Source organism: Jaculus jaculus, chromosome 3, assembly GCF_020740685.1.
Source record: "Jaculus jaculus isolate mJacJac1 chromosome 3, mJacJac1.mat.Y.cur, whole genome shotgun sequence".
NCBI classification, from domain to species: domain Eukaryota; kingdom Metazoa; phylum Chordata; class Mammalia; order Rodentia; family Dipodidae; genus Jaculus; species Jaculus jaculus.
The window spans coordinates 48,539,386-48,565,953 of NC_059104.1; the positions used below are offsets into that span (position 1 = coordinate 48,539,386).

The 26,568-nt window shown below is 39.1% G+C and overlaps 1 pseudogene; it reads right to left on the reverse strand.

Annotated features, from left to right (window-relative positions):
* Nucleotides 1–13,604, reverse strand: LOC101609227 (annotated as a pseudogene).
* Between the last annotated feature and the right edge of the window lie 12,964 nt (nt 13,605–26,568).

Here is a 26,568-nt window from a genome sequence, read left to right on the forward strand (position 1 = left end):
GGACTTGGCTCGTTCATGGTCTAATCTAGGTCCCACTGTTCTCATTATCTGATAGAGGTACTCCAAATCCTCTCCCATATCTTTGAGTTGTACTCTCTTCTTCTTTTCCAAAAGTGTTTTGATGTACTCATGAAGGATAGATTCATGAATTCAAGCTTGCCAAGTTCTCCAATGAATTTGATGTTCCCCAACATCTTGATATTAGCGATGGCTCTCTGTTCCTCCTCCTCAGGGAGAAGGTAATTTTCACGCTTATCATAGACATCAACATTTCTAGTTCGGTTTTCAAATTCATCTTGTAATTTGGAAATTAGGAGGTGTCTGAATGTCGTGCTTTGCTTCTGTCCTGGCTGACCCTCTGAGGTTGAGCCATCAAGGTTTGGTGCATCTTCTGCCAATTGCAGACATAACTGTGAGTACAGTGATCTATACTTTGGCTCTTCTACGGCTTTGTCCACAATCAGCAGTACGACCCCTTTAAAGATGAGTTTAGACTCTACAGCCACATTGAGGAGCTCAAGGCATAGCTTGTCAAACTTTTCAGGAGTAAGCTTATTTAGTATGTCTCTTACTTTCCTGAAGATTGCATTATGTTGTTCTTTTGTATTTGCAGAGTTGTTTGCTGCGGAGTTGTCATCTCCTCTAGTGCTTTGTGCAGGAATCCATTTATGAGCATTTTTCCCTGGGTTTTTTTTGCCAGGAACTCACTGTTACCAGCAGTCCTGGGATAGTGCTGAGGTGCACCCCTACTTCCTCCTCCACCCGAAGAAACACTGAAAAGAAAAGCACCCCCTTCTGCAATCACACTCTCCACTTCGGTGGCTTGACAATGAAGAATCTTCAAAAGAATAACAGTAATGGATGGAGTGGGAAGGGGAGGGGGTCGTTGAAATGAAAAACCTTCACCGAGAACTCAGTAGCTGCCAGCGCAATTGCCTCCTCAGGATCCAGAGGGGAAAAGGTAAAGGGGAGGAAGGAGCTGGGGAGGGCCTGAAATGCTTAGCTCAGAGGAATCCCTGCTGCAGCCACAACCCGAAGCCCACCACCGCCTCCATAGAGCTCAGGTTCGCTGTTAGCCATCTTCTATGTTTTGATTAGATATGTTCATTGTAGGACTGGGTGATCTAACTGGAGTTTTTTTTTTGTTTTTTTTTTTTTGCCTTTGAATTTTCATGTTATTTCTTTTGCGCTGTGGTCTGCCCATGACAGTGTATGGGCACAAGGTGGGGGGATCAGCCTGTGCTCTAGTGCAATGGGAATCTGAGGCAGCCTAGGGAGTTGCCAAGCAGCCTGGGCTTTGGTTCTCACCTGCCAAAGCCACCTGATCTACTTCCTGGCCCAGACACCAAAGTTGTCTGATCTCTCATGCAGTAATGCACCAAAGCTGCCTGCATTCCAGCTAGGAGGGACACTGAAGCCCCAAGCACTGATGCAGCCCAAACTCTGGAGTGGGAACACTGGGACCCAGAAGTAGTCTGTGCTCCCCCATCACAGGAAAATTGTGAACAGCCAGCATGGCACACAGGTAGGGGATGGCACCTGAGTTGGCAAAAGCGACAGACACAGTCTGAGCTGGTGTGGCAGTTGCTGTGGGCCTGGACTCACTGAATGTGCAGCAGCAGGTGTAGCAGCAGGTGCAATAGGTGAGCGAGTGGGTGGAGCAGTCTAAGCTTCCACACGCAGGGATTGCTTGGCACCCAGGCCGCTGTGGATATAGTGGCTACTTGGGGGGATGGATGGGCTACCCACCTGCAAGGGAATCAGTGATTCCCTGTTTTTGCCTGGACTCGCTGAACGTTTGGTGGCCTGATCAGTAAGTGGGCAAGTGGGCGGAGCAGTCTAAGCATCCACACACAGAGAGGGATTGATCAGCAGGTCACAATGGCACCATGGATATGGTGGCTACTCGGGGGTGAGGGGTGGGCTACCCAAGAGCATCAGTGATTCCTTGTTTTTCCCCCCTCTGTGCCCTCCCACTGGCAATCTATTGGAGATTGCTGTCCTCTAAAAGACCTAGTGAACCCTTAGTGTCTTGCCTTTCTTTCCCTGGAATTGGCAGCACAGCTAGGTGGTTGTCAACTTGGCCGAAAGTCCTTTTTGGGGGGTATTTTGACTCATTTTTTTACAGCAACCCTAAGACAAATGAACAATATTATTTCTCCTTTAAAGAGGAAGCAACAGGTTCCATAATTAAGGCCACACTGATAATGAAGATAATCACAGTGGCCTCTTAATATATTCTGCCCCAATATGTCTGGGTTCCTAAATATGACATTAACTTTTATTTCATTATAATGCTTGTGGATATTTTTCATATGCTAGATTCCTACTGCAATGCAAGGAATTATAAAGGCATTCAATAAATATTTTTGGCAAATAATATCGGTGTCAACTCATTAGAATAGCATATTATTAGATTCCATCACTTTTGCATACTGAACATTTTTTGTCTTCCAAGATAATTTTTTTTTAAATTTTTATTTATTTATTTGAGAGCGACAGACACAGAGAGAAAGACAGATAGAGGGAGAGAGAGAGAATGGGCGTGCCAGGGCTTCCAGCCTCTGCAAACGAACTCCAGACGCGTGCGCCCCCTTGTGCAACTGGCTAACGTGGGACCTGGGGAACCGAGCCTCGAACCGGGGTCCTTAGGCTTCACAGGCAAGCGCTTAACCGCTAAGCCATCTCTCCAGCCCCCAAGATAATTTTTTAAATTAACTTAGAAACATAGAATGATTATCTTAAATAACTAATTTTTTGAATGTCCCTAAAGGTTTTGATTACCTTCGTTTTTTTTTTTTTTTTTTTAATTTTAGAGATAGGAAGAGAGAGCAAGAGACAGAGACAGAGAGAGAGGAGAGGTAGAGAATTGGCACACCAGAGCCTCAGCCACTGCAATTGAACTCCAGATGCTTATGCAACCTAATGGGCATATGCAACCTTACCCTTGCCTCACCTTTGTGTACCTGGCTGATGTGGGACCTAGAGGGTAAAACATGGTTCTTTATGCTTCACAGGCAAGTGCTAAGCCACCTCTCCAGGCCAAATGCCTTCTTGCTTTAAAACTTACCTAAACTAATGAGATAACTGCCTCAACTTAGCATGCCTAGCAGATGTGGATAATGGACACTCATAATTGTCAAGCATCAAACTTCAAGGAAAAGATCTGTGACATAGTTAGCAGTAAGCTGCATGCTAAATGGAAATATAAATTTTTCTTGCTATTTGTTGCCAAAAAGAAAAATAAATCATGTATTTGCTTGCAACAAATAACCATTGACATCATAATGTTATAAAATTGGACACTGCAAGATTTAAAAAAAATAGCATACATACAAATTATGTGAGCAAACATTTTGTACATTATTAATGAGAATGTTACAAATCACCTTTACAGTAATTGTACATAATCTATAAGACAGAACTTGCTACATTTAATGTCATGACACACCTCAAATCTTCTGGATTCTGACCTAGTTTTCTATCACAATGAAATCTAGCTTGCCAGAATACCAGCTCCAAGCACTCTATTTTTAAATGCTTTGTACATGAGTTGTTAGTCTTAAGAAAAAAATAAGATGAAGTATAATATTTTTAAAAAAGAAATTATATTAATACAATGCAAAGAGCTGGAGATTGAAAATTTGAAAATATTATAAAAAGAAATATAAATTCAGGTTTATTCATTACTAATATGTTATATATGTGATGCATCTCACAGACAGAGTTTTATAACTTGTGTATGAGGGAAAATGTAAGAAACTAATATTATTTTATCTGAAAAACACTGCAAACTCAGGGAAAATAAGCAGGGATGGATACAAGCTAAAAGGCAATGAGATAATTTGGTATACCGAGAATTTAGATGTTGATTTTATTAATTATTATTATTTATTGAAAATAAATTCTTGAATTAATAATAGCTCTTAGATTATATATGATAGAAAAAAACATAAAGTTGTTCATTTTCTATATTTACATTTTACAATGTCATTATTCTTTACCAAAGGTACTTGCTATTTGAATAGAAAAATATGTATGTAAACTATACACACAAATATACATGTGTGCATACACATGTGGACACACACACACAGAGACACACACACACAACACACACACATAATCTAATTGTGTCAGTTTACTGTGGCTGAGAGATGACTCAAAAGGTGTAGACTTTTTTTTTTTTTTTTTTTTTTATGTGTGTGTGCTTTGACATAGGGTCCCACTCTGGCCCAGGCTGACCTAGAATTAACTTGTTAATCTCAGGCTGGCCTTGAACTGAAGCTGAACCTGCTACATCTACCCCTTGCATTCTGGGATTAACAGCATGCACCATCACATGTGGCAGTTTTAGACTTTTTAAAATTTTATTTAAAGTGAAAGAAATACATTAGGGGTAGGCGATGGCATTTATCTGTGATCCAAATATTGGGGACACTAAGATAGGGCAATACTGTGAGTTTGAGGGCAGGTGGGACTACATGTGGGACTACCTTGCCTCAAGCACAAAACATGAGTACCATTAAGAATGAAACCAATTTTTTCACTCTTTTTTTTTTTTTTGTGGTTGGCAAGGGTCAATAATAAAACTGAATTACAAGAAACCCAGAAATACCTACTAGTAACTGTATTTTTGGACTTTGTGTTCCGGTCCATGTAAAATGATTTCTTTGTAACATTTGTGGCAGATATTCTTGGAAGTTTTGTCAATGTGGTACTGATTTCACAGATAGGCAGAATTAAAACTAACATGTCATGTCATGGAGTCTTGCCCACAGTTTACAAAGACTGCTGAGGTAGGGCAGTATGTGGAAGGTTTGAAGTCTACAAAAAGGGTCCTAAAGATCCCACCATGTGAAGTTGTGAAGGTGATTGGTAAGCAGCAGTGGATATCCTGGGATGTTGAGATGTTAGGACTGTGGAATATCTGCCAAGGGAAGCTGGACACTTGGTGTGAATACAGTCAAAGAGGGGGTCTACAAATGCTCTAGTAGTAGAGCTGAAGGGTGACGACCCATATCTTTGCATCTCTTGGAGTACAGGTGGTTCCATCATGCGCCACAGATACCAGACATAGGGATTCAGGATTTACATGCCTTGTGGAGTGTTATGTTTGTTCTTGCCTGATAGTTCCTTGCTCTGCTCTCATACTTCCCTTTTGGAAAAGGCCACTCTAATTTGTACCATTGTGTATACCCATTTTTATGAATTTTTAAATTTATTTTACAGGGACTCTCATTGAATAAAATCCTTTCACTTTCAAAAGTGGCATGTGACTTTTGAATAGCATTTTAACTGCTGTAGCTCTGGACACTTTTGAAGTTGGATTGAATGAATTTTGCATTATGAAGTAGCCATGAGCCTAGGTTGACTGTAGTTTGAAAATTCTGGCTTAAAAGTGACTTGTATAGGGGGAACTTCTGGTCAAGATGGTGTCTGCCTAACCACATCACAACTCCCAGGAAAAAGAAGCAAGGAATTAAGGGGTCACTGGGACTTTTAGGGGAGAGCAATCTCTAATAGATCACCAGTTGGAGGGTGTGGAGGGGCAAAAAAGGGAATCCTTGGATTCCAATGCTCTAGGGTAACCCACCAGTTCCCCAATTTCCCCAATCAGCTGTCCTAGCCAGAGTCTGAGCCTCAAGCTACTCTTGCAATAATTGCAGGAAAGGAGACTCAGGCCAGTAGTTCCAACTGTGCCACCAGTTAGACAATTCCTGGGAAGGACACCTGCCCCTGCGTGTTCACAGATACCCCCAACCCCTCATGTGTCTTCAGACTCCATTCACCCCACCTCACCCCCACCACTCGAGGCCCTCTCCTCACTGCCCCAGTCCACCACAACTTCAGAAATGCTCCACTCTGCCCCAAACCCCTTGACTTTGACTTGCACCATTGGGCCCTGCCTCTGCCCTAGGACATCAGGTCCACACCATTTGGTTTAGCACTCATACAACTTCTGATCCACTCTGCTCTGCTCCACCCCTACCCCAAGTTACTTCAGACCTGCGCTGCTCCACCCCGGACAGCCCCCATGTGACTTCCCACCTCTCACTCTGCTCCATCCCTGCCCTGCCTCCACATGACTTCTCACCCACCCTGCTGTGTTCCAGCCTCACCCTGCGCCTATTCAGATCTGCTCTGCCTCACTCTGCTCCACACCCATGTGACTTCCCAGCAGCTCCACTCTGCCTCCCCCACCCTGCATCACTTCAGACCTGCTTTGTTGCACTCCAGTCTGCCACCACACCACTTCCCACTCTGCTTTCCTCTGACTTCACTCCTCATGATTTCAGACCTGCTCTGCTCAGCTCTGCTTGGCCCTTGCCTCCACCCCCAGTGAATTCAGTCCTGCTCTGCTCTACCCTGTCCTACCCCTAGTAACTCTTCACCTCCCCACTCTGCCCTGACCCCACCAGACCCATTCCTAAGTGGCCTGTCCCTGCACAACCTCAGACCTGCTCCTCCCTCAGTCCTGCAAAGCTGCACCACCTACTGCACCCATTGTCACCACAGTCCCATTCTCCTTGCCACACACTGTGATGCACAGACCACAATGAAAACGGAATAACATAAAAAATCAAATGCAATAAATACAATAATATTTCCCAGTTCTAATGAATGTCTTTAATCAAAACATAAGAGACAATAGGATAAGAACCCAAAAAGGAACTTATGAGCAATGTAACTCTGACCAAGCTATTGGTAGAACTTGAAGAAAAGCAACAAAGGACTGATAATCATGTGGATGCTGCCATCACTACACTAGACCTAATAGATAAGAAAATAGAAGGACTCCAAATATGGTTAAAGGATATAAAAGAAAGTGTAACAAAAGAGGATGTAAGAAACCAGTAGTTTATCCTAAATGAAGACATAAGGAAATGTAAGGAGGAATTCCAAGAAGGATCAAGAAAATCAGAAAATTATGTGAAAAGAAAACTTGACAGAGGAATGGAAAGCATACATAGAAAAGTAGTAGAAAATTCAAACCTAATTGAACAAGTCCAAAACTCAATAGAGGCTCTCAAGACTAAAGTCAGCAATGTGGAGGATAGAACCCCAGATCTGGAAAACAAGACAGAAGAAAAAGTTCAAGAGTGCAAAAGTTGCAATAAGTTCAAACATTTCTGTGAACAGAACATGACAGAAATGTGGGATGCCCTCAAAAGTCCTAACATCCAGATCATAGGAATACCAGGAAGGGAAGAAATACAGACCAAAGGCATGGAGAACTTATTTAACAATATAATTGAAGAGAACTTTCCCACCCTCTCAAAAGAAAGGCCCATCAAGATACAAGAAGCTAACAGAATTCCAAACAGAATAGGCCAAAGGAGAAACTTCCAATACATATTGGCACTAAGATTCTAAACGTTGACTTCAAAGAGAAAGTCCAAAAAGAAGCTAGGGAAAAACAACACATCACATGTAAAGGTAACCCCATCAGAATCACTTCAGAATTCTCAACAGAAAACCTGAAAGTAGAAGGGCCTGGAATGGAACACTGAAAACTCTAAAACCCTATAGCTTCCAACCCAAACTACTCTACCAAGCAAAAGTACCCCTCACAATATATAGTGAAAGGAAATCCTTCCATGTGAAAAATCAGCTTTACAACTAGATGAACACAAAACCAAACCTAATGAGAGTATTTCAGGAAATTCTCCACACAGAAAATTCAAATAATCAACCTGAAGAAGCCTACAAGAAGCAGATCACCATAACCTAACTCAGAATAGGCACCACTTCAGAGAAGTCTATGAAGACACCAAACCGCATAAACCAACATAATAGGCCAGGGATCAAATCAAACCTCACATTCATTACTGTAAATAACAATAACCTTAATTTCTAGAAATTAATGACCATGAGAACACATTGTACCAAAACATACTTGACACAATGAAGGTGGTCCTCAAGGGAAAATTCATAGCACTAAATGCCTTCATAACAAGCAAATATCCCAAATCAATACCTAACCATCCAAAGGTACTAGAAAAGCAAGAAGAATCCAACACAAAAAGCTCCAGATAGAAAGAAATAATTAAGATCAGAGCAGAAATTGATGAGTTGGACACTAAGAAAATAATTAAGAAAATTTATGAAAAAAGAGTTGGTTCTTTGAAACAATAAACAAACACCCCGCTGGCCAATTTGGTCAAGTGAACAAAAGAGGTGCTTCAAATTAACAAAATTAGAAAATTAAAAGGAGAGATCATAACAGACATAAGTGAAATTGAGAAAATCATCAGGATTTACTTCAAAACACTCTACTCCATAAAACTGGAAAGTATGGAGGAAATGGATAAATTCCTAGACACATACCATCTACCAAAGCTAAATTCAGAGCAGATTAATCTCCTAAACAAACCTATCACAACAATTAAGATTGAAAAGGTAATAAATAAACCTCTCCAAAAAGAAGACCAAATGGTTTCTCAGCTGATTTCTATCAAACCTTCATGGAAGAACTGAAACCAATCTTTCTCAAACTGTGCCACACAATTGGAGGTCAGGGAAAGCTCTCCACTCCTTCTATGAAGCTACTATCATCTTAGTATGAAAACCAGGCAGAGATGCCACAAGAAAAGAAAACTACAGGCCTATTTCCCAGATGAAATTAGAGGCAAAGATCCTGAACAAAATTCTTGCAAACTGAATTCAACAACACATCAAATCCATTATCCACCTTGAACATGTGGGCTTCATCCCAGGAACACAGGGGTGGTTCAACATACAGAAATTTGTCAATGTAATACACCACATAAACAAAGCTAAACACAAAAACCACATGATCATTTCATTAGATGCAGAAAAGGCCTTTGACAAGATAGAACATCGTTTCATGATCAAAATATTAGAAAGAATTGGCATGGTCAGTTTATATCTTAACACAATAAAGTCTATAAATAAAGCTTCCTAAAGCCCAAATAATACTTAATGGAGAGAGAATGAAGGAACTCCCATTGAGATCAGGAAGTTGACAGGGCTGTCCACTCTCATGTCTGCCCTTTAATATAGTACTGGAAGTACTAGGTTAAGCAAAAAAAAAAAAAAAAAAAAAAAAAAAAACAGGAGAAAGAAATAAAGGGAGTACAATTTGGAAAGGAAGAAGTTAAGTTAGTGCTATTTGCAGATGACATAATTCTATATGTAAGAGATCCAAGAGCCTCCATTCCAAAATCCTTAAAGGTGATAAACTCCTTCAGCAAAGTAGCAGGATACATAAAGAATGCACAAAAATCAGTAGCCCTTATATATGCAAATTGCAAAGATACAGAGAAATAAATAAGTGATATTGTCCCATTTTTAATAGCAACAACAACAACAACAAAATAATAAAGTACATTGGAATAACATTAACCAAAGAAGTGAAAGATCTATACAAATAAAATGTAAAAACACTCAAAAAAGAAATTGAGGAGGACTTAAGAGAATGGAAAGACCTCCCATGCTCCTGGATAGTCAAAATTGACATTATGAAAGTGGCAATCTTTCCAAAGGCAATCTACAGATTTAATGTAATTGCCATCAAACTGTCAACATCATTCTTCACAAAGATAGAAAAATTGATCTCAAAATTTATATGGAAAAGCAAAAGGCCTTGGATACCCAAGCATATCCTCAGCTAAAGAAACACCTCTAGACACATCACCATACGTTATTTAAAGCTAAATAACAATGCCACAGTATAAAAACAGCATGGTACTTTCATAGAAACAAGAGTATAGACCAATGGAATAGAATTGAAGACATGGACTTTGGGTCAAGTAAGTACAGCTACTTGATATTTGACAAAGGCCCTAAAAATAAAGGTTGAAGAAAAGACACCATCTTCAACAAATGCTGCTGGACAAACTGGATAACCATAGGGGGGAAAAAAAATCAAAACTTCATCCACACATCTATACATGTACAACAATCAAGTCCAAATGGATCAAAGACCTCAATAGACTACCAGAAACTCAGCTACTACTGGAGGAAAAGTTAGGGGGAACATTTTACTATTTATGAATGGGAAACAATTTCCTGAACAAAACTCCAGTAGTGCAGGATGTTAACTAATCACTCAACCAATGGGATCTAATGAAGCTGAAACATTTCTTTACAGAAAAACATACAATAAGCACAGTCAATAGAATGGGAGAAATTATTTACTGAATATCCAACTGACAGAGGCCTAATTTCTAGAATCTACAAAGAACTCAAAAAACCTAAACAATAAAAGTCAAACAACCCACTCACAAAATGGGGCAAGGAAATGGGCAGGCAGTTCACAGAAGAAGAAATACAAATGGCAAAGACACACGTAAGGAAATGTTCCTCATCCCTAATCATCAGGGAAATTATGGTGGTTTGGTACAGGTGTCCCCCATAAGCTTAAGTGTTCTGAATGCTAGGTCCCCTATTGATGGAGATTTGGGAATTAACACTTCTTGGAAGGAGTGGATTGTTGGGGGCAGGCTTATGGGTGTTATAACCAGTTGACCCTGACAGTGTTTGGCACACTCTCCTGTTATTGTTGTCAACCTAATGTTGGACAGGGAGTGATGTCCACCCTCTGTTCATCTCATCATTTTCCCTGCCAGCATGGAGCTTCCCCCTCAAGCCTGTAATCCAAAATAAACCTTTTTTCCCCCCACAAGTTGTGTCATTTCTACCAGCATTGAGAACCTGACTGAAACAGTAAAGTGGTATCAAGGAGTGGGTTTTCTGTTAGACACTTGACTGTGTTGCTTTGGCCTTTTGGAGCTGATTTTCAAGAAGAATGTGGAAGGATTTGAAACTCTGGTGTAAGAAATGCCTTGTAGTGCTATCAGTACAGCTTGATGAACTATTCTGGTCAGAATTGAAAGGCGTGAATGCAGTAAGTACTATGGACTATGAGGTTTGGCTGATGAGGGTGAGAAAGAGATTGCTTTGACTGGGCTAGCAGTTTTTGTGAAAAACTTGATGTTATGCTTGTGTCCTGAGAAGTTGTGTAGGGTTGCTTTATGCAGAAATGAACTGGTGTGAGCAGAGGAATATGGCACAGAAACAAATCTTTGGGTGGAAACTGCTTCCCATTCAGTTGCAATAGAGAGATTGCAACCTTTGAGATTGGGCCAGCTGACTAGCACTGGGGCAAAAGGAAGAATGTAGCCTCTTTTGAAGGGGCCTGAGTGCTCAAAGAGTGTCCTGTTCTTCAAAGTCTACTTTATTCCCTCCTGGATTAACAAATTGGCACCACACCTGGTATTATAATAAATAAATAAATAAATAAATAAATAAATAAATAAATAAATAAATAAATGCAGGAAAGAGAGGGTCAGCGAGTTTGCAACATGGTCTTGTGATTTTGAAATGGCCAGGGACAGTGTGAAGAAGGTTTGCTGGTTGCCTGTACAGAGACCCCATGGGGCCATGAGGGTGAACCATGGATTGCAGTGGAGACCCAGTGGAGATGACAGGACCACAAGATGGTTGCTAAGGAAGGCTGCTGGCTCCAATGAAGTTTTCCAGGACTGTGAGTAGCCTAGCTGGAAGGGTGGAATTTTAGGGCTAGAGACTTGTTGCTTGCTAGAATTATCAGACTTGGAGATTTGTCACTGACTAGACTTGTTGGATTTGGAGTTACAGTTTGATGTTTGCCCTGGTTGATTTCAATCTTGTATTGGCTGAATGTTCCTTTGCTATGCCCAATGCCATCTTCTGCAGTGTGAATGTTTATTCTGTGCCATTATGGTTTTTTTGAGGTTATTTTTTAGTATTATGGTTCAGTTAAAAGATCTTGGATTATGGGGATGTATAAACATCATTAGAATTGATAAAAACTATGGGGACTTTTAAAGTGAGATGAATGCATTGCATTTTACCTCATGTATGGTCAACAGTTTATGGGGGCCAGGGGTGGAATGTGTTGGTTTGATTCAGTTGTCTCCTGTAAACTTAGGGGTTGTGAATACTAGGTTCCCAGCTGATGGGCACTGACCTGTAACTCCTGGTATCTGCAGGTGGATATAATCCACAATGAGCTTTTGATCACAGAGACCTAAAAGGTCTCCCCAAAGTAGACAGATTTATGTCAGAGCACTTGATGAGCCACCAGAGGTAGTGATATGATACAACTGCTGAAGAAACCACATATTGTTTGGCAAGTATCATGGAGTGACATGGATGGAAGCTAGAAGAGAGTCAATCCCCAGACAGTTAGCTTGTCTAGTGCCAAAAGGTGCTACATGAGCGACTGGGGATTATGATGAATATCTTTCCAAGCAATGCATTGTCTAACCTACTTAGCAGCAAACAACCTGCTGTGATGCTCATACAAGTGCAATAGTGGCACATAGCCATGGTGGAAAACCAACTGCTCTCAATTTGTCTAATTGATCTGCTCAGTGGAATGGAATCCATAGCTTATGCTGGGAAACAAGTCAGAACCATTTCCAAAAATAAGCCCATTCTCCATTAAACACTCTCTAAAAATCAATGGTTATCACATTGAATTGGTGCTAACTTTACTCTCCATTGGAGAATTTCCTTCTCTTTTTCAGGTAGATGTAGATCCTAAGGAGAGAACCACCCCCGTCATACCTCCAAAGGACCTCAGCTGAAACTAAGAATGATTTGGAAAACATGCAAGAATACTATTTTCTTGGCAAAACAGGAGCCAGCACAATGGTGAAGGAGATAGACACAGAGAAAAATCAACCCCTGCCAAACCAGATACGGTGCCCAATATCTCAATATGGAAATAGGCCTAATATGATCCAAATATGGCTCAGGAAAATTTTCAGAAGAGGGGGTGGAAAGAATGTCAGAGCCACACATTGGGTCATGACACACCGAGACATTTCCTCCTACCCCAAACTAAAGGTTAACCCCACAATGCACTACTCATATACCCCAACAAAGAGGGTCCTTGTGGGTGGAGGAGGACAGAGAGGAGGCTAACAAAGGTAGCAACTTGACCATATTCACTGACTCCCCCCAAAAAAAGTAATATGAAGAGAAAGAAAGAGTGAGGGGAGGGGGGTGGATGAGGGAAAGAATGTAGGAATGAAGAAAGGAAGGAAAGAGGATATTTTGGATGTTAAGAAGGGTTTGACTTGATGGCTTTTTTTTTTTTTTTTTTTTACTTAGTATGCTATAGAATTACTTAGGAGAGATATTATGGGTGTGTTTATGAAAGATTTTCTTGATTTGGTTGAGGTAGGAAGACATACTCTTACTGTGAGGGTCACTATACTGTGCTGGCCTGCAGCACGAAGGTCGAAACAAACCCCGAAGGTGGGAAGGGGAATGAATCTGAGACAAGAACACAAGGAATGGAGCCAAGACAAGTTCTGATCAAGGCTCGAGTTAATTCAGGCAGACACAAGCTTATACGCAGAAGATAAAAATTTCTCGAGGATGCCTACGTGCCTAGGGTCAGCTTCACCAGGGCCATGTGGTAACGCCCCCATGTCCCTGTCCCCGGTGCCTATGTCTTATGTTAAATAATGTTAAGTAATGCCTGTGTGACTGGCGCCACCTCACCTGGGCTGCCTTCTCACCTGGGCTGCAGGATAAATCCTTTGTGTTAAGAGATTAAAGACCACCTGTAGCTTGATGTTCATCTGCACCTCCTGACACTATACCACAAGTTGGGGTCTCTAAAGAAAAAAGAGAAATCAAACTTAGCGCCAGAATTCATGTCAGTGTCTACTGAAGCATGCTTCTGCCATCATCCATTGAATAAGAGAATAGACTGCAAGCTCAGGTTGTAAGGTGCCATAAACATTTTCTTCCTTAAATTCTGTTTGTTAGGTATTTTGTTCCAGTAAAATGAAACAGTAATATATAAAGAATAGTAAACTAGATTTATCAACAAAATTGTGTCAATATTTCAGTTTTAACCTTGCTGTCTTTATAACACCAAACATTCTTCGAAGACATGAATCAGTAAGAATTGATTTTCTCAGGGTAAATCCTGTCTTCCTAAAGTTTGGAAAAGAGAAGCTCTGACTCGACACTATTCCTAAGAAAATAATCTTTCAAATAATAACTGTTAAATTTACTATTGTATAATATTATATAATATACAATGAGCATCCATTTTCACTGAGCCATAGATGCAAACATTTAATGATGTTTAATGCTTACTTCTCAAAAATAATTCTGTAAGTATTTATGAGAAATATCAAAATGAAAAAATAAAATCATCCCAATTGAAGTATTATAATGTTACTAAAGTACCTTCTAATTTAGTAAGTTGCTTTTTAGAGATCAGGCAGATTTGCTATAAGATCACCATAGAAGTTGTAATGTTTGTCTTAGAGAATATTACCCTTTTTAAATTAGTTCATTTTCAAGTCAGGAGTGGTGGTGCATACCTTTAATCCCAGCATTTGGGAGGCAGAGGAAGGAGGATTGCTGTGAGTTAGAGGCTACCCTAAGATGACATAGTGAATTCCAGGTCAGCCTGAGCTAGAATGAGACCCTACCTCAAAAAAAAAAAAAAAAAAAAAAAACAAAGAAAAAAAAATAGTTCCTTTCCCAAATTTTGTTCTTTCATTTTATCAGAAAATTATGTGGCACTGATTAGTATAACCTGGTTTATAAAAACATCATCCTCTGGATTTACATTTTAAATTATACATGTAACAAAAAGATTTTAGAATTTAATAATTCTGAGGAATTAATTAGAAATTATGTAATTTTAAAAAGTACAAATCATTAAATTCCAACTCTATTCATTCTTAAAAATTAGGTCATAGAGCTTTTAGCAAGTTTTGTACTTTTTCAATTAGGTTTGCATTTTTTACTACTTTTCTATGTATAGTTTCCATCCCTCTGTCAAGCTCTCTTTTCACATCATTTTCTGATTTTCTTGATGCTTCTTGGAATTCAACCTTGCATTTATTTTTTCATTTTATTTTATTATATTATATTTTTAATCTTTTTTATTTTATTTTTTCTCAATTTTTTAAAACATTTTCCATGATTATAAAAAATATCCCATGGTAATACCCTGCCTCCCCTCACTTTCACTTTTGAAATTCCATTCTCCATCATATCCCCTCCCCATCTCAATGTCTCTCTTTTATTTTGATGTTGTGATCTTTTCCCCCTTTTATGACAGTCTTGTGTAGGTAGTGTCAGGTACTATGAGGTCATGGATATCAAGGCCAATTTATGTCTGGAGGGAGCACGTTGTAAGGAGTCCTACCCTTCCTTGGCTCTTACATTCTTTTCACCACCTCTTCTGCATTAGACCCTGACCCTTGGAAGGTGTCACTTGGTACTCTAGTCACTCCTTTCCAGCACCATGATACCTTCTGAGTTGTTCCAAGGTCACTGCCATCTGAAAAGAGAAGATTCTCTACTCAAAGTGAGAGTAGCATTAATATAAGGGTATGAATATTAGAAGAAATGCTTACTGGGCGGTTTGATAAGCATAGTATATACACTTATACAGACATTAGCAGATGTTACAACCCTAGGGATCATGACTACCCTTGTTTTAAGTTTTCAGTATCAGGGATGTATTCACTCCCTTGGATCCCTTGGATCAGGCCTCCAGTCCAGTTGGAGGGCAGTTGGTTTACACCATGACTGATGTGCCACTATTGTGCCCGTTGGCTCATTTGGCCTGGCTGGCCAATATAAAGCTTGCAGTGTCCACTGTTGAGTATCTTCACTGATGGTATCTCTTTCTCCCATTGAACAGCATGTAGAATGGCTTCTTCCAGCTTTCTGTCAGCTGGTCTACATGCAGGAGGTTATCAGCTCAGTTCCAGCAGGATTTTTCAGTGGCCTTGCAGCCCAAGTATGTGGAGTCTTCAGCAATAGGTCTTACCATTGATTCCTGGTGGGAAACCAAGGGCCTTGACAATGGCCTGTAATATTTTTGGGGCATCAGTGACCTCCCTGGCCAACAACTCACTGGAAGGTATCCCATCCCTGGCACTGAAAATTTTCTGGCAATGATCTATGGCTCCTGAGTGTTCCATTGTCCAAAATCAGAGAATTCCATATGATTTATTTATACCCTTTTAGATTTTGATTAGCCCTCCCTCCACCTTTCCTTTACTCAATCTCCTCCCCTGACTTCACTTTGGACCTTTTTACCCCCATTAATCTATTCTTCTACTTACATATATACAATGCCAACCTATTAAGTACCTTCTCCCTTCCTTTCTCTTCCCTTTGTATTTCTTTTTTAGCTTACTGGCCTCTGCTACACAGTTTTTTTCTTTCTCACACAGAAGCCCAATCATCTCTAGCTAGGATCCACATATGCGAGAGAATATGCAGTGCTTGGCTTTCTGGCCCTGGGTTACCTCACTTAGTATAATACTTTCCAGGTCCATCCATTTTTCTGCAAATTTCATAACTTCATTTTTCTTTACCACTGAGTAGAACTCCATCATATAAATGTACCATATCTTCGTTATCCACTCATCACTTGAGGGACATCTAGGCTGGTTCCATTTCCCAGCTATTATAAATTGAGCAGCAGTAAACATGGTTGAGTATGTTCTTCTAAGGAAATGAGATGAGTCCTTAGGATATATGCCTAGGAGTGCTATAGCTGGGTCAGCATCATTGCATTTCTTTCTGTCTTCATTTAGCATTGCCAGCTGATTTTTGAGGTCCTCTTTTTTTTTTTTTCACTCTCCTTCATATCTCTTAACTGTCTTTGAACTTTTTCCATTTTCTTATCTAGTAGGTCTAGTCCAGTGATGGCAGCATCCACACAATTATCACTCCTTGGTTGCTTTTTTGCAAGTTCTACTAGTACCTTGGTCAGGGTTGCTTTGCTGGTAGCTTCATTTTGGTGTTCTGATCCTAATGTCTCCTCTATGTTTTGATTAGAGATGTTCATTGTAGGACTGGGTGATCTTACTAGATTTACTTGCATTTGATTTTTCATGTTATTTCTTTTGTGCTGTGGTCTGCTGATCACAGTGTATGGGCAGGGAGAGTAGGACTGTCATCTTGATGGGCAGGGGAAGTGGTGTCTGTTGGGGGAGTTGGCCTGAGTTAGGAATCATATGTGCGGAGTGGTCCTGGGCTATCATGTGGGTGGGTGGATCTGCCTGTGCTCACACACAGTGGGAAGCTGAAGTAGCCTGAGGTCATATGCTAAAGCAGTCTGTGTTCTCACTTGGCAGAATACAAAAGCAGCCTGAGCTCCTGCATGGCAGGGGAGCCAAAGTAGCCTGAGCTCTCAGCATCTTGAAGCATCTTGAGCTCACCCTCAGAGGGAAATTGAAGCACCAAGCACCGAAGCTGCCTAAGCCCACACTGGTGGGACACTGGGACACAGAAGCAGTCTGAGCTCACATGCAACAGGACACTGGTGGGCAGCTGGTGTGGCAGACAGGCAGGGGTTGTGCCTGAGCTGGTGCAGGTGGACAAGCAGAGTGAGCCTGAGCTCCCTTGGATAGGTGGAATGGGTCTGTGCTCGCTCCTGGATGGACAGCAGCAGAGCTGTAAGTGGGCAAATGAACAGAGCAGGCAAAGCTTGCAAAAACAGAGATGGGTGGCGTGCTGTGGCAGGCAGATGGACCAATGGAACCTGAGCTTGAGTGGGCCAGTGGTCATAGCCTGCCCAAGGTCACAAGTGGACAGGGGTAGCAGGGTGATCACCCCTGTGCAGTGAGACAAGTGGAACTATGCTAGCCTGGGTCCTTTTTCCTACAGTAAGTATGGGAGTATCCTGAAGCTGAGACTGTGGGTATGATGGCTACTTGAGGGTCATTGAGGGACTGGTGGGCTATCTGCGAGCAAAGAAATCAGTGATTTCCCCTCTGTGCCCTAAAAGACCCAGTGAACCCTTAACGCCTTGCCTTTCTTTCCCAGGGATGTGCATCACAGTTAGGCAGTCGCTCTCTTGACCAGAAGTGACATGTAGAAATAATGCTATATAACTGAAAGATAATTAGTAAAAATAAAGTAGTACACAATAAATGTAGTGAAACATGGAATTTATACTCTTTCCTACATCGTTAGTTTTCAATTTACAAATTAATTTTTAGTTTTCCACAAAATCCTTTCGAATCAATAAACCTTGAAGCTTTCTGGACAACAATCAGAAAAAAAATAATTGAAATTTAAAATTCAAAAGCATAATAACGTTGAGATCACAAGATTATGTATATTGTACTAAGTTACAAAAACGTATGCACTATTTCAAAGTTGTTTTTTTTTTTTTAAATTTTTTATTTATTTATTTGAGAGCAACAGACACAGAGAGAAAGACAGATAGAGGGGGAGAGAAAGAATGGGCGCGCCAGGGCTTCCAGCCTCTGCAAACGAACTCCAGACGTGTGTGCCCCCTTGTGCATCTGGCTAACGTGGGACCTGGGGAACCGAGCCTTGAACTGGGGTCCTTAGGCTACACAGGCAAGCGCTTAACCACTAAGCCATCTCTCCAGCCCTCAAAGTTTTATGAACATTTTTATAATGACAATAGGCCTAAGTACATTGATCTAGCATTATCTTATGGTAAGGTATGTGTATTCTGCTATGCTATCTACAGTCTGTCTTTCTGTTGTCTGATCTAATTTAATGAATGCTATGCCTTCCTACACTCATTCAAATCCCAGCAACCATACCACTATCCCCTTCACTATGATATAACTTTCAAATATACATGTTGAATTCTAACTGTTGTGGTAAGCCTGCTTGCTATGAATTTCATGCTGCTTCTTTCAAGTTAGCTCTTCGATTTTCTAAATGATGACTTAGAAGTAGTTGATTGGATATTGTTGTGTCAAAACACATGACCAAATGCAGATTATGGAAAGAAAGATTTTATTTCAGCTTATGATTTGGAGGTGATGTTTCATCATAGCACAGAAAGCATAGCAGAAGAGCAGTCCATCACAATTTGCCATATTACTGGAATGAAGCCATCTGAGTGAGCTGAGCCAGGCATCAGACATCCAGAGCAGCAAGAAAGAAACAGAGCAAGTTGACTCTTAACACCATTGGGCTGTATTCATGAACCTCAAGGTCTGCCCCCAGCAATAAACTTCCTTAGCATGGCTCCATTTCTAAATGCTCCACAGACTGGGTACTAAACAGGGAACTTTACATCAAACTAACAATTTAGCTAATAATGTAGAAGCTAGGTCTATGATCATATCCTCAGGTATACCATTATTCCAACCAGCCAGAGGCATGGGTAAAATATCTGATTTGGTGCTGGGAAAACTGTATATCTATATGTAAAAGGATGAAAATAGATCCTTATCTCTCTCCATGCACAATAATCAAGTCCAAATAATTAGACTTTAATATCAGACCTGAAATGCTGAAACTGTTAATGAAAAAAAAAAATGGTATATGGAACCAAATAGAGAGTTCTCAAAAGAAGAAATACAGCTGTCATATAAACATATAAAAATATTCTACATCCTTTGCCATCAGAGAAATGGAAATTAATACTACTTTGAGATCCCATCTCACTCCTATCAGAAACAAAAGATAATAAATCCTAGTGAGGATGCAGAAAAAAAAGAAACACTTCTACATTATTAGTGGGAATGTAATATGATGCAGCCATTTTGGAAATCAGTGTGGAAGTTACTGAGACAGCTAAAAATAGATTTTTCATATGACCCAGCTACGGCACTCCTAAGCATATATCCTAAGGACTCATCTCACTACTTTAGAGAAACTTGCTCATTCATATTTTCTGCTGCTTTATTCACACTAACTAGGAAATGGAACTAGCCTAGATCTCTCTCAACTAATGATTAGATAAAGAATAAACGGTACTTTTCCTTTCCTCTGTACCTTACATCTGTATTTATATTTCCTTTTGGAAAGATATTTATTTCCTTTTCTACATCATATTAAGTGTAACTGTATTGTAGCAATAATATATATTGTAATTTATATAGCAATATATTCTTTTATATAGAGATAACTGTGTTTTAATTAAAATGTCCAATGGGAATTTTAGTCATTTTACACAAGAATGAATTTCAATGCCCTGGATAGAACACTTGTGATCTAACTACAGTGGATAATCCAACAAATATGATTCCTTCATGTTTAACACAAGGGGATCACTATGGGCCATTTTTGCTCTAATTTATTTCAGTGCGCACATTGACAATTCTTCAAATAACTCCTAATTTGAACTTCCAGAATATCAAAGTGATTTTCCCTCATAAGAATTTATTTGAAGCAAAGGACATTAAAACAGCACAACATTTAAAATAACTTTCTTTGTGAATTCTGATATTTTATCAGATTGATTTAACTTACTTTCCCACATATCTAAAGCTCATTTTAACCTTTCATAAACCATGGAAACACATTTACACAGAAACTGTTTAACCCAGGTTAGTGGTTATTAAGCTCTTCTTAATGTTTTTGTATTGTAAGGTGTAATGTTTAGTTTTGTTTCCTTTACCTATTATGTATGAAGTGATTGGATTTTTGGTTAATTAATGTATAAGATTACTTACTAAGCAAATACTTGTCATGTTCTGAGGATCAAAGCAAACACTACCAAAATCTCAATTATGTTTTTCATTGAAAATAGAAATACTAAAATTCAAGTGGAATACTAAATTGAATAGTCAATAGGCAAAGAAATATTTTGTAAACAGAAAAAAATCTAGACATCACACTAGCTAATTTTAAAGTCTACTACACTGCTATAGTATTCACATTTATATGGTATTAATATAAACAATGTAGTACCTAATCTCATACTTGATACAGAAATAAGCATACATTTTTATGGTAGTAGAGTTTCAACATAGGAGCCTTTAACACATGATTGGAAAGGGATTGACTTTTTCACGGAGAGTAACTTCCATAAATGTAAAGAGAAAATCAAATATTCACAGCAAATAGTAAATTATATTCTCATCTCACACCATATAGGACAGCCAGTTTAAAATAGGTTAAATAATTAAACATGTGACTTAAAAAAAATCTACAAAACTTCTCACAGGACTTAGCAATAACTGGGGTTTAGCAGATTCAGAAAATCACATTAAAATGCCTCTACCTGCTGCACAGATACTCCAAATGCATGTGCTACTTTGTGCATCTAGCTTTACATATGTACTGAGTAATTAAACTTGGGATGTTTGGCATTGCAGGCAAGTGCTTTAATGACTGAGCAATTTCTCTAGCCCATGATGGATTTTCTTATCTTAAACCATCCTTGCAGTCCTGGAATAAGATTGACTTGATCATAATCTTTTATTCATTTTATATTACTGGCTTTACTACTGTAGTAGTTTAAAAAGATGTCCCCCAATATATTCAGTGTTTTATTACCTTGCAGTTTGTAACTGCAGCTACCTGGCTGGAGGCAGTTTTACTGGGTGGATCTTAAGGTGTGGTGATGGGTTTGATATTTCAATGTAAAGGTATGGAAAGGGTACTGGCTGGAGTTCCTGAAGTGTACTGTGCTGTGTGTTTTTTGGCTTTTGGCTTGTGCTTCTCTCTCTGCTTGGACTTGTGAAGGAAGGCCAGCTTCTTCTGTTATTTATTGAACTTCCCCTGGATCTTTAAGCTTCAATATATATCCCTTCCTGCATAACTGTGCATGGTCTGGATGTTCATCTCAGTGAACCTGAAGCTGCTTGCTACAGAAGTTGGTACCGAGAGTGGGGTGAGATGAACCTGACCATGTGGAACTTTTGTTTTGGAGGAATGGGCATGGACTTGGTGATTTCAACTGAAGTCACCTTCTGGAGTGGTAAGTCAAGTTTTGGGGACTATACTGATAAGAGTTTGAAGATGCTAATTGCATACAGTATTCAACTTCAAGGTTTGGCTTATGAGCTTTCTAAGGGGAAGGGAAGACTACAGAGGACTTTGTTGGAACTGGGCTACTGGCATAAGGGCTGGCTGCATTCTGCTGCGCAGGCCCAGAGAGGTTAAATTAGTTATGGACTGATGTGCTTGGCTAAAGATATTTGACTGAGAGATTTAAGATTTTCAGTTGGAAAACCTCAAGCAAGTTAAAGTTACAGATACTGAGACTGGTTTTGGGTCACTGAATCTGCTATTGTCAAACACATTAGTAATCTTAAGGAAGATGGCCCAACTGCTTTATATTATTAAAACAATATCAAGGATGCCCAAGGAAAGACTATCATAGAAATGAAAACTCTTTTGGAAAGAGTTGACTGGAGAAGGAAACTGCTTTTCAAGGTTACATTTTATTTTGTCCCTGAATTAAGAACATGGCTGTGTCTTGCACACCTGGTATTGTTTACAGAAGGATGAAAAATGAGAGAAGTGGTCATGAATTGCACACAGTTCCAGGAGCCACTGCTGAGATGTGGTATGAGGCAGGGCCTGATGTCATGATAGGCTGAAATAGCCTTTGGAAGATAGTCTATGTTTTGCATGAAGACCTGAAGCTGTTTTGATATACTAGGACTATACAAAGGCTACCATAGAGCACACTGTTGGCCTAAGATGAAACTGTTCCCTGGCTACTCTTCCCAGCTGATGGGGTGGAATTGAAAAATCTGGAGACTGTTATTCTCTAGTTGTATTGGACTTGAATTGCAGAAATTTGATGTTTGTTTGATGGTGGTTGAGTTTGTATTGCTTTAGTCTCTCAGCTATGACCTATAACAGTTGAAAATATTACTCTGTATCTTTATATATTATAAGTATTTAACTTATTTCATTTTATAGGATTTACTATCTTAAATTGGTGAAGACTGTGGGGAATTTTGAAATTGAACTGAGTGCAATTTACAATGTGTGATGTTTATGAATCTTTTCGGGGCCAGGGTAGGAGGAATGTGGTAGTTTGAATAGATAGAACTCAATGTATTCAGTGTTTTATTACTTAGTAGTTTGCATTTTCAGCCACTTGGCTGGAGGCAGGTTCACTGTGTGTATCTTAAGCTATGGTGTTGGGTTTGAGATTTCAAACTAAAATGCAAATTGTGCTAGCTGGAGTTCTAGAAGTGTGCTGTGCTTTGTGGTTTTTGACTTTTTCTTGTGCTTCTCTCTCCGCTTGGACCTGTGAAGGCAGGCTAGCTTCTTCTGCCATTTATGGAGCTTTCCCTGGATCTGTAAGCTTCAATGAATATCCTTTCCTCCATAACCTTGCCAGGTCTAGAAGTTCATCTCAGAGAACCTGAAGATGTCTGCTACAACTGTGTTATATTGTGAAGGGTTTGTCTTTATGTTTAGGAAAGGTTGCCCACAACATTACTTGTTTTTTGATACCTTTTGAATTTTGTTCTGATATTGTGGGCTTTTCAAATGGAGTTGGAAGTACATTTTCTGTTTGTTTGAAACTATTTGCACAAGGTAGCTTGTTGAAACCTTGAGTGCATGCGAAAATTCAAAAAACATATTACTTTGTATTTTAAAGTAGTTTTTGTTCTACAGAGATGTTTTAGCTAAAACTCTGGCTGCTTTGTATAAAAAAATGAAAACTAAAAAAAAAAAAAATGAAGCACTTAAGGTAGTGAAGAATTTTATTTTATTTTTAAAATTTTTTTATTAAGTAGAAATTTTGTATGGACCCATCATGTGTTGATACCATCATTTCCCACCTCCCTACCTCATTCCACAGAGGGCCCTCCTCAGTGGGGTTTCTGGTATTCACTTAGAGTTGTGGGTTATGAGTGAGAACACCAGTCAGTCATTGTTGGGTTTTACACCTGGAGGAAATATTTTGAAACTAAAGCATCTGATATGTGCTTAGAATCTGTTACCTAAGAGGAGCTGATAATGCAGTGACAAGAAAGTTAAGTACCTGATTTTTTTTTAAATGAGCAAAATATAGAATATGACTATTAAATAATTGATAATGCTTATCAACACTAGTCTCCAGAGGAATTAAAATTATAATAACAATGAAATTTCAACAAATACATAAATAACTATTATCAAGAATTAAAAAAAAAGATGGGCATTTCAGATCATGTGCAAACACAGTGGGAATATTGGACTTTAAAAGCAATTAAAGAATCTGGAATTTAAAGAACTACAGTCGGATCATAGAGATGGCTTAGAAGTTATGGCACTTACCTGAAAAACCAAAGGACCTAGGTTTGATTTCTCAGGTCCCACGAAAGCCAGATGCTCAAGGTGGCACATGCAACTGGAGTTCATTTGCAGTGGCTGGAGACCCTGGTGCACGCATTCTCTTTCTCTATTTCTCAAATAAATGAATAAAAATAAGTTATCAAAAAAAAGATTGCAGTGGTTATTTAATGTTTATTATTATACAAAATTTCCATCAAGATGACTGAATCTAAGATTTATCATTCATTGTTTTATCACTATTTCCTGACATGTCAAAGATAAATGACTTATTTAAATCATGTTTCTAATTTTTATCTATTAGCATCTGGTTTGGATTCAGAAACTTATAAAAACATTATGGCAACCTAGAGATTGTTTTCATCAAAATAATTTATTTTGCAAATATTTTTTTTTAAATATTTTTTTTATTTATTTGAGGGCGACAGACACAGAGAGAAAGACAGATAGAGGGAGAGAGAGAATGGGCGCGCCAGGGCTTCCAGCCTCTGCAAATGAACTCCAGACACGTGCGCCCCCTTGTGCATCTGGCTAACGTGGGACCTGGGGAACCAAGCCTTGAATCGGGGTCCTTAGGCTTCACAGGCAAGCGCTTAACCGCTAAGCCATCTCTCCAGCCCTATTTTGCAAATATTTTAACAGATTCACACAACTTAAATTGGCCATATTGTAGCTACTTGGTAATGATATAGGGAAACAGGTACTAAATTATGATATCAGTTACTATCTTTTCTGTTATTTGCTCAATTTGAGAGTCACAATAGTTCTTTTGAAAACTAGCAGAAATTAACTTTTTAAAGTATATTAAGATAAAAGTTGTTCAAGAAAAGTTAAATATCCATCTTTTTACCAATATAGCTAATCTTGAATCATAGTCTTCAAGAGTGATTAATAGGTCTGGAGAGATGTTTCAGCAGTGAAAGGTCTTGCTTACAAAGCCTGATGGCCTACGTTCAATTCCCCAGTATCCATATAAAACCAGATGCATGAAGTGGTGCATAGAGCTGCAGTTTGTTTGCAGTGGCAAAAGGTTCTGACATGCCCATTCTTTTTCACTCTTTCTGTCTGCTTCTCTCTCTCTCTCTTTCTGTCTCTGTCAACAACAAATAAATAATTGAAATATTTAACATGTTATTAATATACCAGCTCATTTTATAAAATTTCCATGATAATAACACAAAAAGTTAAAACTAATCACCAACACTATTGCTTACCCAAAGCAGTTTCTGATGAATGCCAATGTAAAGTATGCACTGATTTTAAAAATCATGAAATAGATCCAAGTCTTTGGTATATGTTATTTAAGACAGGCTTATTTACTTAAGCTTTCTATGTATTTTAGTTCAGTAGAAAAAAAAAAAAAAACCTGTTAGTAGATCCATTATGAAAATGTTGATCTATTATACTTTTCCTGCAACTGAGCCTTTATCTTCTAGTTCAGATAGTATAAATCCATTGAGTAAATAATGCTTTGCATTTTAAAAGGGCTTTTATCATGTAATTATACATTGTTTACAAATATGATTAACATTAAGAAAACAAGGATTTTATTTTCAAAGCAAATAGTAGATTATTAAATGAATGAGCTCTAGTGACTATGAAACATGTCTTGCCTAGTAGAAGCCACTATTTCAGTTTGTCAGTGGCCTGTATTTCAAAGTAGGGAAGTCACACTTCTTAATGTCCTGCCATGAGAGATAATGGGAGAGAATCAATTTTATTTTTGTTATGAGAGAGAATGGGAAAGAATCAATTTTATTTTTGTTGTCAACACACACACACACACAGCCTCTCTCTCTGCAAATCACTTCCTTAAGGATTCCATGAATCCTCAGCTCCAAGATTTTGGAAGAAAAATGTACAGGATCGATTGCTCAATGCTACCTCAAGATATATATATTATAAAGAGCTGTTAATAGAATAGGTGATTGATAATTGTCACAATGCCAATGGGTGTTGAAAGGAGAGAAAAATGCTTGAAAGGGTAATTCTTGAGTGTAGGGATCTGAGAAGATGGCAGTTTTCTTCACAGAATCCACTGGTGCCCAATAAGTAGGGCTTCAGATTATAGTAGATATGTGTATGAGGCAACTTCCTTCTGCCATGTGGCTCTTGCTCAGATTCTGGAATCCACAGATTCCAGACGTCCTAGGGTTCAGAAGGACAATGATCTACTTTAAAAAAATATATTTTATTTGTTTATTTATTTGAGAGAGCTAAAGAGGGAAGAGAGACAGAGAGAGAGAGAGAGAGAGAGAGAGAGAGAGAGAGAGAGAGAGAGAGAGAGAATGGGCATGCCAGGGCCTCCAGGCACTGCTTTTAAACTCCAGATAAATATATCTCCTTGTGCATCTGCCCTGGAGAATCAAACCAGATACTGTGGCTTTGCAGGCAAATGCCTTAACCACTAAGCCATCTCTCCAGTCCAATGATCTTCTTTCTTAAAGACAAATCATGACAATCATAATACCCTCCCAAAAAATGATCAGCATCCATCTGCTCCTCCAGCTGCTTCATTAACTCCAGACTTATCTTTTCATT